Source organism: Camelus ferus, chromosome 10 (assembly GCF_009834535.1).
Source record: "Camelus ferus isolate YT-003-E chromosome 10, BCGSAC_Cfer_1.0, whole genome shotgun sequence".
Classification (NCBI taxonomy): Eukaryota; Metazoa; Chordata; class Mammalia; order Artiodactyla; family Camelidae; genus Camelus; species Camelus ferus.
The window spans coordinates 9,507,412-9,522,802 of record NC_045705.1 but is presented as its reverse complement, the minus strand read 5'-3'; the positions used below and the strand labels follow the sequence as shown (position 1 = coordinate 9,522,802).

At 36.9% G+C, this 15,391-nt stretch overlaps 1 long non-coding RNA gene across 4 annotated transcripts in view; it reads left to right on the top strand.

The window, feature by feature from the left end:
* Positions 1 to 14,766, top strand: part of LOC106729848 — an 84,730-nt gene extending 69,964 nt beyond the window's left edge. For 2 of the 4 annotated variants that reach the window (XR_004323089.1, XR_004323087.1), the window contains 4 exons: positions 4,351 to 4,376; positions 10,533 to 12,461; positions 12,559 to 12,646; positions 13,530 to 14,766. This is a non-coding gene — a long non-coding RNA (uncharacterized LOC106729848). Of the gene's footprint in view, positions 1 to 4,350; positions 4,377 to 5,965; positions 6,128 to 10,532; positions 12,462 to 12,558; positions 12,647 to 13,529 lie in introns of those variants that run through there. The other 2 variants (XR_004323088.1, XR_004323090.1) reach the window with 2 other exon arrangements.
* The last annotated feature ends 625 nt before the right edge of the window (positions 14,767 to 15,391 follow it).

Genomic DNA, 15,391 nt, shown 5'->3' with positions numbered 1-15,391 from the left:
AACAACTAAAAACACATATGAGCCACTTTATGCCTTTAGGGAGTTTATTGTTTCATTTTTTAATCCTCTCAACAAAGCTGGGTAAAGAGGGAATACATCTCAACGTATAAAAGGCCATATATGACAGATCCACAGCTAACATCATACATAACAGTGAAAATCCGAAAGCATTTTCTCTAAGACCAGAAACAAGACAAGGATGCGCACTCTTGTCACTGTTATCCAACATAGTATTGGAAGTCCTCGCCATTGCACTCAGAGAAGAAAAAGAAAGAAAAGGCATCTAAATTGGAAAGAAAGAAGTAAAACTGTCACTGTTTGCAGACTGTTGAAAACCCTATAGACTTCACTAGAAAACTATTAGAACTAATAAATGAATTCAGTAAGGCTGCAGGATATAAAATTAATATACAGAAATCTGTAGCATTTCTATACACTAGTAATGATAATATTGGAAAGAGAAATTAAGGAAACAATCCCACTTACCATTGCATCAAAAAGAATAAAATATCTAGGAATAAATTTAACAAAGGAGGTGAGAGACCTGTACACTGAAAACTACAAGATGATGAAAGAAATTGAAGATGACACAGATAAATGAAAAGATATATTGTGCTCATGGACTGGAAGAATTAGTATTGTTTAAATGTCCATACTACCCAAGGTAACCTACAGAGTTAATGCAATCCCTATCAAAATATCAATGACATTTTTCAGTAGAACTCGAACAAATAATTCTAAAATTTGTACAGAACCATGAGAGACCCAAAAAACCCAAAGCAATATTGAAAAAGAAGAACAAAGCTGGAGGTATCACATGCCCTGATTTCAAACTATACTACTGAGCTACAGTAATCAAAACTGTATGGTACTAGGGAAAAAACAGACCATAGACCAATGGAACAGAATAGAGAGCCTCAAAATAAACCCACATGCACATGCTCAATTAATCTAAGACAACGGAGGCAAGAACATCCAATGGGGAAAAGAAAGACTTTTTTAAAAAATAATGTTGATAAAACTGGATGGTTACTCGCAAAAGGACTAAACTGGACCACTTTGCCACACCACATCAAAAAATAAATTCAAAATAGATTAAAGGCTTAAATGTAATACTTGAGACCATAAAACTCTTAGAAGAAAACAAAGGAAGTACAAATTTTGACATTTGTTATTAGCAAAAATTTTGGGGTTCTGTCTCCTCAAGCAACAGAAACAAAAGTAAAAATTTTTAAATGAGACTATATCAAATTTAAAAGATTTGCATAGGGAAGAAAGCTATCAATTAAATGAAAAGGCAGCCTATTAAATAGGAGAAGATATTTGAAAATTATATATCTGATAAGAGGTTAATATCCAAAATATGTGAAGAAGTTGTACAACTCAATATATTTTTTTAAAAAATCTAACAAGAGGGCAGAGGACCTGAATAGACATTTTACCGAAGTAGATATACAGGTGGTCAACAGGTACATGAAAAGATGCTCAACATCACTAATCATGCAAATCAAAAGCACAGTGAGGATACTGCCTCACACCTCTTAGGATGGCTACCATCAAAAAGGCAACAAATAAGACGTGTTGGTAAGAATGTGGAGAAAGGGAACCCGCATGTACTGTCGGTGGGATGTAAATTGATGTAGCCACTATGGAAAACACTGTGGAGGTTCTGCAAAAAATTAAAAATAGAATAACTTCATGATCCAACAATTCCACTTCTGTGTATTTACCTGAGAAAAATAAAACACTAATTTGAAGATATATTTGCACCCCTAAAATTATTGCAGCATTATTTACAAGAACCAAGATATAGAAGCAACCTAAATGCCCATTGATAGATGAATGGACAAAGAAGATGTAGTATGAAATATTATTCAGCCATAAAAAAGAATAAAACTTTGCCATTTGTGACAATGTGTGTACCTAGAGGGTATTATGCTAAGTGAAATGAAATGAGTCAGATAAAGACAGCTATCATATGATTTCACTTATATGTAGAATCTAAAAAGCAAAACAAATCAACAAACAAAAGAAAACAGAAATGGATGCATAATTACAAAGAACAACAGGTGGTTGCCAGAAGGGAGTGGGTAGAGAGTTGGGCAAAAATAGGTGAACAAGATTAAGAGGTACAAATTTCTAGTTATAAAATAAATGAGTCACAAGGTGTAACACACAGCATATAGGAATATAGTCAATAATACTGTAATAATTTCATATGCAACAAATGGTTACTAGACTTTCGTGGTGATCATTTTGTCATGTATTTGATTGCCAAATCACTGTGTTGTACACCTGAAACTAACAATATTTTATGTCAACTGTACTTCAATTTAAGAGAAAAAAAAAAAAGAAGCGAAGGAGAAGGAAGAATCAAAGACAGTGCAGAGGTTTCTAGCTTGCGGAACAGCACAGATGCCATGGCTCTGTCAGGAAACCCTGAGGGAGCCCGCCTGTTCCTATTCTACACATTTCACACTTTCATCTCATAGCTTCTTTCTCGGCCTCTACAATGAAGATGGTAGATTCAGAGAGAAAAAAATGCATTCCTTCTATTCAATTTCATGTTCACCCTAGTGCTGTTTAGGAAGTGATTTTTTGATGTCGCCCTCTCTACATAAAGCAGTGATCTAACTTGTAGAAATAGTAGAGAGGGTTATTAGATCTGTAATTAGTTCTCATGTTGCTCTACATTTCATAAAAAGCTTGAAAATAAATCCAGTTAAAATTTTTTTTTTGATGCCAGGAGATTTTAACAGACACTGTGCCTGATGGATTTCAGTGTGCTTTCTGAAGCTTATGCAGAAACTCATTTTCATTATAGAACAAATAATCCCACCACTGTAGTAATAGAAATGAAAAAAAAAAAAAGAAAGAAAGAAAACTATGATAAAAGAGTGTCAATAAGTCCTTGCAAATGACTGTAAAAAATTGCCTGGGCAATTCCGGTATTATGTTTTTCTATCACAGAGCACTTCTGTTCTCTTCCTTTTAATAATTCCTTTTCTGAAGGTGTTCAAACCTCATTAAATTGTCCTGCTGTCATGGTAGCCTCATCTCCAAATGTGAATTAACTATATGTTGACTTGAAGGAACATGATTTTCTTATAATATGCTATGCCATTACTGCTAGTGAAGAGATTACACTACTTTGAACACTCTCAGGTAATAAAATTCTATTAATCATAGTGCCGTAAAGCTTCAAAGTACACCTTCATGTGAATGTTCAGAAACCTAAATGACTTGTTTCAACTGCAGCCATTTCACTGGAATAATAGAGTTCTATAGCGTTGACTTACATCCTTTAATTAAGATATGTGTCAGAATTACATATACCGGGATGTAGGTTTTAATTCTGCATACCATAAAACATATTCTGAGCCTGCTATCACTGAAGTTCAGAAATGCAAGTCCAGCCTTATATGAGGTTGAGTATTTCCTCTTAAGCCAAAAAGGGCAAAGGGTTTTTAACTGAAGACCCAACGCCAGTATATCTAGAAATAAATATTGGGAAGGATTCGGAGGCTGTTTCCAGGCTCTGAAGGGGATGAGCTCTGTTATCAATTAGTAATGTCTCCCACAGACAAAAAACAAAAGGAGAGGTGGTAGCATTGTGGGGTGCTTTATACTCTCCAGAAGATGGTTCTTATTATCTCTTTGTTTTCTTTTCTTTCAATTTTAATCTGTATCAAACTTATATATGTACATGGTTAGAAAGCCCAAGAGAAAGGCAAAGGCTTATAATGAAAGATAGTAGTTTCATGATCAACCTCTTCCCTTGATTTTCACTCCCAGAGGCAAGCATTTGAAGTTCTTTAGCTATTCTTCTGGTATTTGCCTCTGTAGTTCTGAGAGTTGTTATGTACCTGCAAGCAACAGACTGACTCCAGATATTAGATAACTCATGGTATCGCTAAGCTTCCAAGAATAACTGCCCCGAAAAGGAAACACATTCTATCACCAGTTGCCCCATGGCTGCCCACTCCGCTCTGGAACTCAACCTCCAAAGCTGAGGGATCCTGCCACAGCCCTCACCAACCAAATGTTTTCCACGTGGGACCACCTTCCTCAGGTTGCTTACTTCCAGGTCAGAATCTCATGTGAGTGAGTCTGGATGGCAGATCCCAGGTCACAGGTGTCTGTGCTAGCTGCAGAGGACACTGGAACAGGACCTGGGGGGCCATTTTGGGGATGCAGGGTTCACTCGGCAGTATATTCCACAAATATAATAGGATAGTTGTTCCAAAGGCACTGGACAGCCTGAAAAGAAATGACAAATGTCTACTGCAGCTTTCTAATGAACAAGTTTATTCTACTATTTATTAATTTTGTACTTTACATATTTTCTAGGCTCTCCCCACTGTTGAAGATACATCGTAAGTCTCTTGAACACGGCACAGATTTCGCCTCCTTTATCTACCCATACGTTTAGCTGTATCACATTTAAAGACTATTTTTATTGAAGTTTAGTTGATCTACAATGTTGTGTTTGTTTCTGGTATACAGTATAGTGATTCAGATATATATATGTATATACACATATACTTTTTCTTGTTCTTTTTCATTGTAGGCTATTACAAGCTATTGAATATAGTTCCCTGTGCTATACAGTAGGTCCTTGTTGTTTATCTATTTTTATAGAGTGGTTTATATCTACTAATCCCAAATTCCTAATTTATCCCTCTGCTCCTTCTTTCCCCTTTGGTAACTATAAGTTTGTTTTTTATGTCTGTGAATCTGCTTCTGTTTTGTAAATAAGTTCATTTGTGCCATTTTTAAAGATTTCCACATATAAGTGATATGTTATATTCGTCTTTATCTGATTTATTTCACTTAGTATGATAATCTTTAGGTCTATCCATGTTGCTGCAAATGGCATTATTTCATTCTTTTTATGGCTGAGTAGTATTCCATTGTGTGTGTGTGTGTGTGTGTGTGTGTGTGTGTATGCATACCACAACTTCTTTATCCAATAATCTGTTGGTAGACATATAGGTTGCTCCCATGTCTTGGCTATTGTAAATAGCGCTGCTATGAAATTGGAGTGCGTGTATCTTTTCAAATTAGTTTTCTCTGGATATACACCCAGGAGTGAGATTGCTGGGTAATAAAAGTCTATTTTTAGTTCTTTAAGGAATCTCCAGACTATTTTCCCTAGTGGCTACACCAAATTACATTCCCACAAATAGGACTGGAGGATTCCATTTTCTCCACACCCTCTCTAGCATTTACCGCTTGTAGACTTTTGAATGATGGCCATTCTGACTGGTGTGAGGTGATATCTCATTGTAATTCTGATGTGCATTTCTCTGATAATTAGCATAGCTATATCACATTTTTTTAATAGATGAGGATTTGGGTTTGTATTATTTTGTCTATGTGAATATTATTTTTATCTTAGCCGAGTAATTTATTATATTCTTTTCTTGTATGATGTTATGTTTTCCCTGGAATTAATTAACTCTTTTTATTTGATAGCTTTCTATATACCTATCATTAATGCATTCTAAACTTTATTCCAGAATTGAAATTTCTTGTATCATATTTTAAATTTTCTAAGAGGTCTATTTTGTTTTCTAAATGTTCTTTTTATAATTTGTGTGTGTGTGTGTGTGTGTGTGTGTGTGTGTGTGATGGATGTAATACAGGGATGTAATTATCCCTTAAGATAACTATCATTTTTTTGTTTGTTTGTTTTCCTGCTTCCTACGTTGTTTCGTCTGTTTTACCTTTTTCTATTTGTTTTGGTCTCTCTGATGTTAAAAGTTTCCCCCAAATCTCTCATCATTCTTATTTTGGCTCATATTTCAGAAAGAAGCCTTAAAATTGTGAGAGAGAGTAGGACTTATTAAAGACTAGGCTTCGCTGAAGGATAATTGAGTAGAACACAGCCATTTCATTAGATGTCTCCCAAGTGTCAAATTTGTTTTTCTCATTTTCTTCTTTGGCTGATCACTTTCCTCAGAGAGGAATCCTCCAACCTCCTGCCTTTAAATACAGCTGCCTGCACTATTTACAATAGCCAAGATGTGGAATCAGCCTAAATGTCCATCAACAGATGACTGGATAAAGAAGATGTGGTAATACTTATACAATGGAATACTCTTCAGCCATAAAAACCGACAACATAATGCCATTTGCAGCAACATGGATGTTCCTGGAGAATCTCATTCTAAGTGAAGTAAGCCAGACAGAGAAAGAAAAATACCATATGAGATCGCTCATATGTGGAATCTATAAATAAATAAATAAATAAATAAATAAATAAATAAATAAATAAATACAAAACAGAAACAGAAACAGACTCACAAAGAATACAAACTTGTGGTTGCCAAGGGCGCAGAGGGTGGGAAGGGACAGATTGGGATTTCAAAATGTAGAATAGATAAACAAGATTATACTGTTATACTGTATAGCACAGGGAAATATATACAAGATCTTGTAGCTCACAGTGAAAAAAATGTGACAATGAATATATGTATGTTCATGTATAACTGAAAAATTGTGCTCTACACTGGAATTTGACACAACATTGTAAAATGACTATAACTCAATAAAAAATGTTAAAAAAAAATAAATACAGCTGCCAGCATCCTAAGAGCTGAGCCATGGTGGAGGTTATTTGGAATAGAGGCTTTCATTCAGTTCCTCAGTACAGTACTCTGTCCTTCTCTTTGCCAAATAAATGCCCTAAGTCCAGAGGCTTCTGTTTTGACATTTCCAGAGAGTAAATCTCTAATTTTTTTCCAGATTCAGGAAGAGGCAGTTACCCAGCTGGGGAGTGGTACAGAGGAAAGGGTCTGGGTGCACCTTGTGTAGCTGTTCAACCAACACTCTTTTTTGCTCTCTACCTATTCCTTTACATTTTGATGAACTTGGTGGATTCAATTCCGGAGGTTTCTTTTTGAAAATCTCTCACATGAGTTGACATACTTCTTAGCTTTGGCCCTTGTAGACTTAGATTTCAGCTTCCCCTGGTCTACGAAGTCAGTCACCACTCACCCATTAGCTCTCCAGCTGCAAGAATTACACCTGTCTTCTTTCGTGTTCTTTCTCCTCCTGTCCCCTTCCCTTTCTCTCTCCCCCTTCTCTCTCTCATTCTCTTTCTCATTAAATCCCTCTCTCTTTCTCCTGTTTTCTCTCCATCTCTATCACCTCTCTTCTTCTCCCTCAATGTGTGTGTGTGTGGTGTGGTGTGGTGTGGTGTTGTGTGGTGTGGTGTAGGGTGTGTCTATCTCATCCTTTATTGACATTGTAGTGGAATTTCAGGAAAGAACAGTAGGGAAGGTATATTTGAATCTGCTGTATTTCTGTGTTAGTCAGAAATCCCTTGTATATGTTCCTTCTTTTTTTAAATGTATTTTTATCGAAGTATAGTTAGTTTACAATGTTGTGTCAATTTCTGGTGTACAGCATAATGCTTCAGTCATATATGAACATACGTATATTCATCTTCATATTCTTTTTCACCATAAGTTACTACAAGATATTGAATATAGTTCCCTGTGCTGTACAGTATAAACTTGTTGTTTATCTATTTTACATATAGTCGTTAGTATCTGCAAATCTCAAACTCCCAATTAATCCCTTCCCACCCTTCTCCCCCTGGTAACCATAAGTTTGTTTCCTGTCTATGAGTCTGTATGTATTCTTTCTTAAAATCTTGTCAACACTTACCCTGTGGTTCAATAGATAGAATTGAAATTATGTTTTTCACAACTTATATGGCTGCTTTTATCCACTTTCAACAAATCAGATCTTCAGTGCGTAAGGCCTCATCTCTGTTCTCTTCTGATCTCATTTCAATGTTTACAACTGAAAATTAAACTTCTCCCTGTTACGCAGACTTGCTACCTTCTAATTATATAAGCAACACTTGTTTATTTTAGCAAGTTTGGAAACACAGAAAAACACAAAGAAGTAAAAAAACACCATTTATAATTCAGTTTTTTGACATAATATGTACAACTCACTCCTTCTGTCCCATTGGGCTCATTCCCCGCCACCTACCACACCTCTGTAAGCATTATCAACATTTCAATCTGTAGGCATCTAGTAATTTTTATGCTTATACCTACGTATGCAAGGTTAGATTTGTTTCTCCTAAAATACAAAATCATGCCATACATATCATTATAAAACTTGCTCCATTATTTCTTACTTAATGATATATCAACAATACTTTTTGAACTTAGATTTTTTTTAACATACATCATTATTTTTAATGGGTATCGAGGTGGTTTTGAAATACATTCATAAAACAAAGGACGTCTACTAATTCTTGATATTCCTTTCCAAAAACTAGAACCTAATTCCCCTCTCCGGAAGTGACAGTGTGTGTGACTCCCTAGACAAGAGCATAAAAGACATTGCAGCTTCCTCTTTTCTTTCTCTGTCAGATCACTCACTGCATGAGAAGCCAGTTCTGTGTCATGAGGACAGCAGCTCCAAAGAAAGGCCTATGTGGACATAGGAACATAGGTCCCATGCCAACAGCCAGTGAGGAACTGTGGCCCTCTGCCAATACACATTTGAGTGGCCCATCTTGGTAGGGGGGGTCCTCCAGCCCCATTCAAGCCGTTAAGTGAGTGCAGTCCTGACTGACACATTGACTGTAATCTCATGAGAGCCCCTGAGCCAAAACCACTGAGTGAAGTTGCTTCCTGATTCTTGACCCATAGCAACTGTGATATAATAAATGGGTGTCATCAGCTATACTTTGGAGTCATTTGTTACATAGCAGTAGATAACTGATGCTGATTTTGATACCTGGAAGTTGGGTGTTATCATCATAAGTATCTAAAAATGTGGAAATGGCTTTGGAACTGGGTAGTGGCCAAAGTCTGTAAGGGCTTGGAGGAAGAGTGTCCGAAAGTGTTAAGAGAAGCCTGATTACCTTCGGGAGGCTGTGGGAAGGACTTAAAGGAAAGGGAGGGAAAGCTTTAGGGAAACTGGAGAAAAGGGTATCCATGTTATGCAGTGGCAGAAAGTTTAGGAATGCTGTCCCCTGTGGTCGTATGGAAAGTAGGAAAATGTACCTAATGAGCTGAGTGATCTAGCTAAGGACACCTCCAGGTGAAGTGCTGAAGGTGCCACCCGGTTTCTTCTTGCTGTTTATAATAAACTGTGAGAGGAAAGAGAGAAACCAATGGAAGGATTGTTGAACATGAAGAAGCCAGAACTGGATGGTTTTAAAATTCCCAGCCTTTCCAGATGGCATCCAAGCTAAAATTAACAAATGGCTTTCCAGCAATAATCCATTCCAGGCCACTGCCAAGAAAACATGGTTTAGAGATGAGGCTAAGAGTGTACCTATAAAATGCCTTGCTTATGACCTCAGAAAGATCTAAGATGGTACCCCCAGGAACTGTTCAAACAACAGTTTTGAGGACGCTTAAGGCTATTATCCTGCCATAGTTCAGCAGAAGCCCAAGGTAGGGGAGAATTTACCTTGAAGAGATTTTTGAGTGTGGGTTTTGTCTAATGAAGTGAATCCTGATAAGATTCATAGGAGACCCCCAAAGTTTGTAAGAAGAATTATAATTACAGAAATACCACCAGCTTAGGCTGAAGGAGACAGAGATAGGACACAATGAAAGGAGGCATTTGGAATGCCAAAATTTTGCTCAGAAAACTACACAGCTCCAAACTAGGCCAACTTTGAGGGAAAAGAAAGAATGAATCAGAAAAGGGAACCAGGAATGCAGAGGGTGAAGCCGAGCCATGGACACTCATTCCTGGGGAGGAGTAGAACTGAGTTTGAATCAAGAAACTTCTTACATGTGGCCAAGTAGATTTCAGAATTGCTATAGAACAGTGATGGCTTTGGGTCTCCCATTTTTTAAATCTTTTTGAACAAAAATGTCTAGAGTGGTTATCCTGTGCCTGACCTGTATGTATACAAGTTATTCCCTCATGTGTGTGTGTATAGATAGATGGATGGATGGATGGATGGATGGATAGATAGATAGATAGATAGATAGATAGATAGATAGATAGATAGGTAGATATATAGATAGATAGATAGGCAGACAGACAGACACATCGATACATACATAGATAGAACTTGTCTCTTTAGCTCACAGGGCTTGAGACCTAAGGAACCATACTCAAGGAGTTACACTTAAGGAATGACTCCTGAGAAGCCTCAGCCTCACCTGGATCTGATTAAGTTGACATGTTTCTGGACTGATGCTTACATGGATGAAACTTGGGGTTGGTGGGGAGGGTGTTGGAAGGGGATGAATATATTTTGTATGTGAATGTAATTTTAATCTGTGGCCAGAGGACAAATTGGAATAGTTTTAATATATGTCCACAAATCATTCAACACCCTTCGCTCCAAAAAAAGAAAGAAAGAAAGAAAGAAAGAAAGAAAGAAAGAAAGAAAGAAGCCTAATTAACTTTCCCTTGGGCTTAGACTGGACTTGGTGCCTTGGTGCTAATGAATAAAATATTATAGAAATGATAATGTGTGACTTCCAAGAATAGGTCATAAATGTCATTACAGCATCCTTCTTGCTCTCTCTTAGATCATGTCTCTGGGAGAAGACAGCTGCCATGTCATGAGGATGCTCAAGCAGCAACTTGGAAAGGTTCATGTGGTCCAGACAGAAAGGGACTGAGGGCCTCTGCCAACAGACATGTGCGTGAGCCATCTTGGAAGCAGATCTTCCAGTCCCAGTCAAGCTTTCAAAGACTGCAGTCCTGGCCAACATCTTGGCTATAAATTCATGAGAGACGCTGAACCAGAACCACCCCCACCAGCTAAGCCAAAACCAAATTCATAACCCTTAAAGAAATGTGAGATAATAGATATTTGTTGTTTTCAACTGCTAATTTTGAGGATGTTATCCAGCAATAATACATAATGAATATAGGCAGATGCTATCCTGTTGTTCTCCCCCTTCCTTTTTCACGATTATCAGCAGTATTGCAACAAAACCTCTTTGTACATCTGTGTTTATGTCCTCAAGATATTATTTCTGTGGGATAAATTCTTAAAATCGGAATTTATGGCTTGCACATATTAAATTTAGGTAGAAATTGCCTCCCCTCCAAAATTGTAACAGTCTATTCTCTCCCAAACAGTCGATGAGAGTGCCTCTATATCTTTGCTAATTTTAAATGTTGTCTGTCTTTCTAATTTTTCTCAGTCTTATCTGATATTTTTGTTAGTTTGTATTCTTTAACTCTTGGTGAAGATAAGCATGTTTTTGTATGTTTATGATTTTAAAAAATCACCTCGCTTATTTCAGATGAAATTTTCTTTGCATGCTCCTACCCCTTGCTCTTCCACACTGCTTGCCATATAGTTCACATTACATAAATGTGCTGTTTTCAAATGGATGAATGATAGACTAGGAAATGCAATGCAGATGTGCAGAAAGTCTTCATTTAACTCCATGGGATTGGCTTTTAATTGGAAAAAAAATATCTTAGCAACCAATTAATTTAATTATCTTTCCTTTACCCTTTATCAATATTTAATTATCATCCAGGTGTTCTCTAAGATCTTCATTTTATAACTTGTTCAGGTTAATTTGTTTCTAAAAGTGGCCATACACTTTTTCTCTCTGAATATTTTAACCATAGCAGATTAGTTATATAACAAATAACTATAATGATAGTAACAACAATATGATGATGCTAATTCCAACCATTCTTGGGTACTTACTGCATGACAAGTACATTATATACATACATCACTGACCTAATTTAATATTTATTACAGCCCTGTAACAATTGTTATTTCCCACCATAGAACTGAGGAAACGAATATTCAAGGAGATTAAATAAATTAGCCACAATCATATAGCTACTAAATGATACAATTGGGATTCAGGCTCTTGTCTGTCTGAATTCGAAGCTCATATTCTTTCTATAATGCTCAGCTGATTTTCTCAGAAATAAATCATTTGTATAGTTGTACTGTCATGTTGTTATGTTCAAAGAAAAACGAGGGTTCAAGCAAAGAATTCCAGAGTTTTATTTTTATTTTTTACTGAAGTATAGTTGATGTACAATGTTAAATTCTACAATTTTAAATGATGAACATTGAAATTATATTTTTTCCTGCCTGGAGGGCACTGCTTACTGCTATTGATTGTTTTTGCAGAAGAATGAGCATTTTCCTTTCCTTCATTGTTAACAAACTTAATTCAGCCATCAGTGGGTAAGTGACTCAGGCCCAGTTAAAGTGAGAGATGCAATTGGAACGTTTCACAATGAAAAGAGAAAAAAAGAAAACGTGGTCTCTTTTCACAATGATCCTCAGTCCCTACCATCTAAAGAGATATGTCAAGCGGAGATAATTATTCCAGTGAGTTCAGAGATAGGATTGCATAATGAATTTCAACACAACACCATGATAATGAAGTGAATGCCTTCTGTACAAAGCAACTGGCAAACTCTCAGAGATAATTTGGGTTTCTGGATGTTGAGGTTACCATAGACTGAAGGTGAGTATACTTTTCAGGTGACATCCCAAAATGTTCCAGCAAAATGATGTAAATTTATAGACGATCACTCCCTAAATTGTCAAAATTTGTTTTCTAGCAAGCCTTCTGTAGAATCAAGCACTGTGGAGTACGAGTAGGTGGTGGTAAGCAGCACTGCGTGAGGACACTAAGAACTAGATTTCATGGTATATATATTTCTCTGCTCCCTTTTCTGAAACATATCTAAGAGGTTTCATAATTTTAGTCCAAGGAAAAGAAAAGAGAAAAATGCTTTGGTTTTCTTTCTTTTCCTGTCGAATGTGGCAAACTCCCATTGCCTCAATGCTGAACTCGGATACCTCCTGGAATAGCGTTTTATTATAGGCATAACAACTCACATTCAGTGGCAACAGTGACCACGCTAACATGCTTTATACCGGGAACAAAAAGAGGCATAATGGTGGCAATGCGATGAGTAGTCTTGCAACACAAACCTAAGAAATGACGGTCCTGAGAGTCATTTTTCTTCAACCTGTGTTTTGTTCCACATGATCACTGAAGGGTGACACTAAAATGGATAAAACACTGGTATCTCTCTAAAACAGGTGCTGTGGTCTCTCAGGGTGATAACAGAATGCTTATTCATTAAAATTTGTTTGAAGTACTTCTTCCTGTATCTCTATCTCAGTTTTATTCAACCAGCTGCACATTAACCACTGTTTATAGGATAACCAGGAAACATGACACACACAGATGCACAGAAAGCAATTCTCAGTTCATAGAAGTCACTTCAATAAAATTAAATAACAACAAAATAACAGATATTTTCAATCTTTTCTTTTATTCCTTTAAATATATTATCCGTATTTTTATAATCTTTGTCTGATTCCCGTATCTAAAGCTCCTGTGGTTCTGTTTCTGTGGCTTGTACTTTCTACTGGTTTTCCCTGATGGTGTCTTGTTTTCTGGTCCTAGATTATATTTGAGTGTGTTCTTATCGTTGTATTTGACAAATTATTCTTAGGAAGAATTTGAGGCCTAGAATGATTTTATTCTTCACCAGAGAAAATTTTTGCTTGTTTCTTCCAGGTGTCTTAATTCTAATGAACCAGTCCTCATCCATGATCAAAGGTTGAGATTGTCCTGAATTACTTAGGTGATCCAAAGCTGGGCTGCAAATTGGTGAGAGAACTGACTTATTTCCACTTCACCGTCTTCCTGAAGGCAAAGCTCTTTGGGGTTCCAGCTTAAAAGCAGAGGGTGTCATTGACTCCTTATCGGAGGCGAGCCCAAGCTTTGTTTTTTGGCCCCTTTGCTTCACGGGACTACCAGAACTGCTGCTTAGTTTTGCGGTTATTCCTTCCAGAGCATCAAAAGCCTTCCAAGCAAAAGCAGCATTGAGCCCTGGGCTAACTTCTCTGGATTCTCTTGCCTTTTCCTAGATTTTGACCCAATAACTTCTGACTATCATATTAACTCAGGACCTGAAAGGTTTTAACAGAGATGAGCTCTTGGAAAGAGCTGATGCTTGGTCCCACATTTGTTTTCCCCATTGGGAACCTTTCACTTCCGCGTTAACCCTGCCATGCCTGACTCCAGGAAATAATCTATTCCACCCAGATAACTTTAGCTCAAGACTGTACAAAGTCTTTGGTTCCTCTTAATATCCGAGAGAGGAAGACATTTTCAAAACCACAGAACCAAAACACTAAGGATCTCTAAGAAGGAAAAGTATAGGGAAGAAAATCATGATAGCTATTTTGCAAAGAATTGGGTTTTGTTTTCTGAAGCTAAAATGAGACGTGGTGTTCCTGATTCCCACCAGGAGAACTTGCTTCTGTGGCACCTGGGCCCCTGGCCAGCGAAGGCTCAGAGGTAAGGCCCTCCCATCAAGTCTGAATTTTCTTTGGGAAAGCTGCCCTGACTAGGAGAATTAACAGGACTATGAGCCATGGTTCAGTGAAAGGCCTTACTCGGCTGGCTAAGGGGACCAGGCGTGCGTTTTTCCTCAGACGTCCAATCCCTCTTGCAACCCAGACAAGGTTAATGAGGGTTTTGAGGGAAGAGGCTTTCATAACCTCTTTCAAATCAGACCCAAATTATTTAGAATCTCTCTCTCTGCATGACACTTCACACTTAATGAAGGGCTTCAGTTCCAGGCACCCTTATTCTAGGGCTGTGCTGTTCAGTATGGTAGCCACCAGACACGTGTGGCTATTGGGCACTTGAATATGGCTCTATGAGCTGACTGTGCTGGAAGTATAACCTACATACCAGAAAAATACCATATGAGATCGCTCATATGTGGAATCTAAAAAAAAAAAAATATATATATATATATATATATATATAAATAAATACAAAACAGAAAAAGACTCAAAGACATAGAATACAAACTTGTGGTTGCCAAGGGGGCTGGGGGTGGGAAGAGACAGACTGGGAATTCAAAATTGGTAGATACTGACAGGCAATGTGCAGAATAGATAAACAAGATTATACTGTATAGCACAGAGAAATATATACAAGATCTTGTGGTAGCTCACAGTGAAAAAAAGATGTGACAATGAATATATGTATGTTCATGTATAACTGAAAAATTGTGCTCTACACTGGAATTTGACACAACATTGTAAAATGACTATAACTCAATAAAAAAATGTAAAAAATAAATAACCTACACACCAGATTTCGAAGACTTATTATGGAAAAAAAAAGAATATAAAATATCTCAATTTTTTCGTACTGACTATATGTTGAAATAATGTTTTGTATATACTGGGTTAAATAAATATATTATTAAAATTAACTTCACCTGTTTGTTTTTAATTTTAAATTTGACTACTAGAATATTTTAAATTGCACGGTGGTGGTGTGCTTTATATTTCTATTGGGCAGTGCTGTCTCTAGGGTGGCCTTGGTTCTGAAGACTGAATCTCTTCTTCCTGAATGGT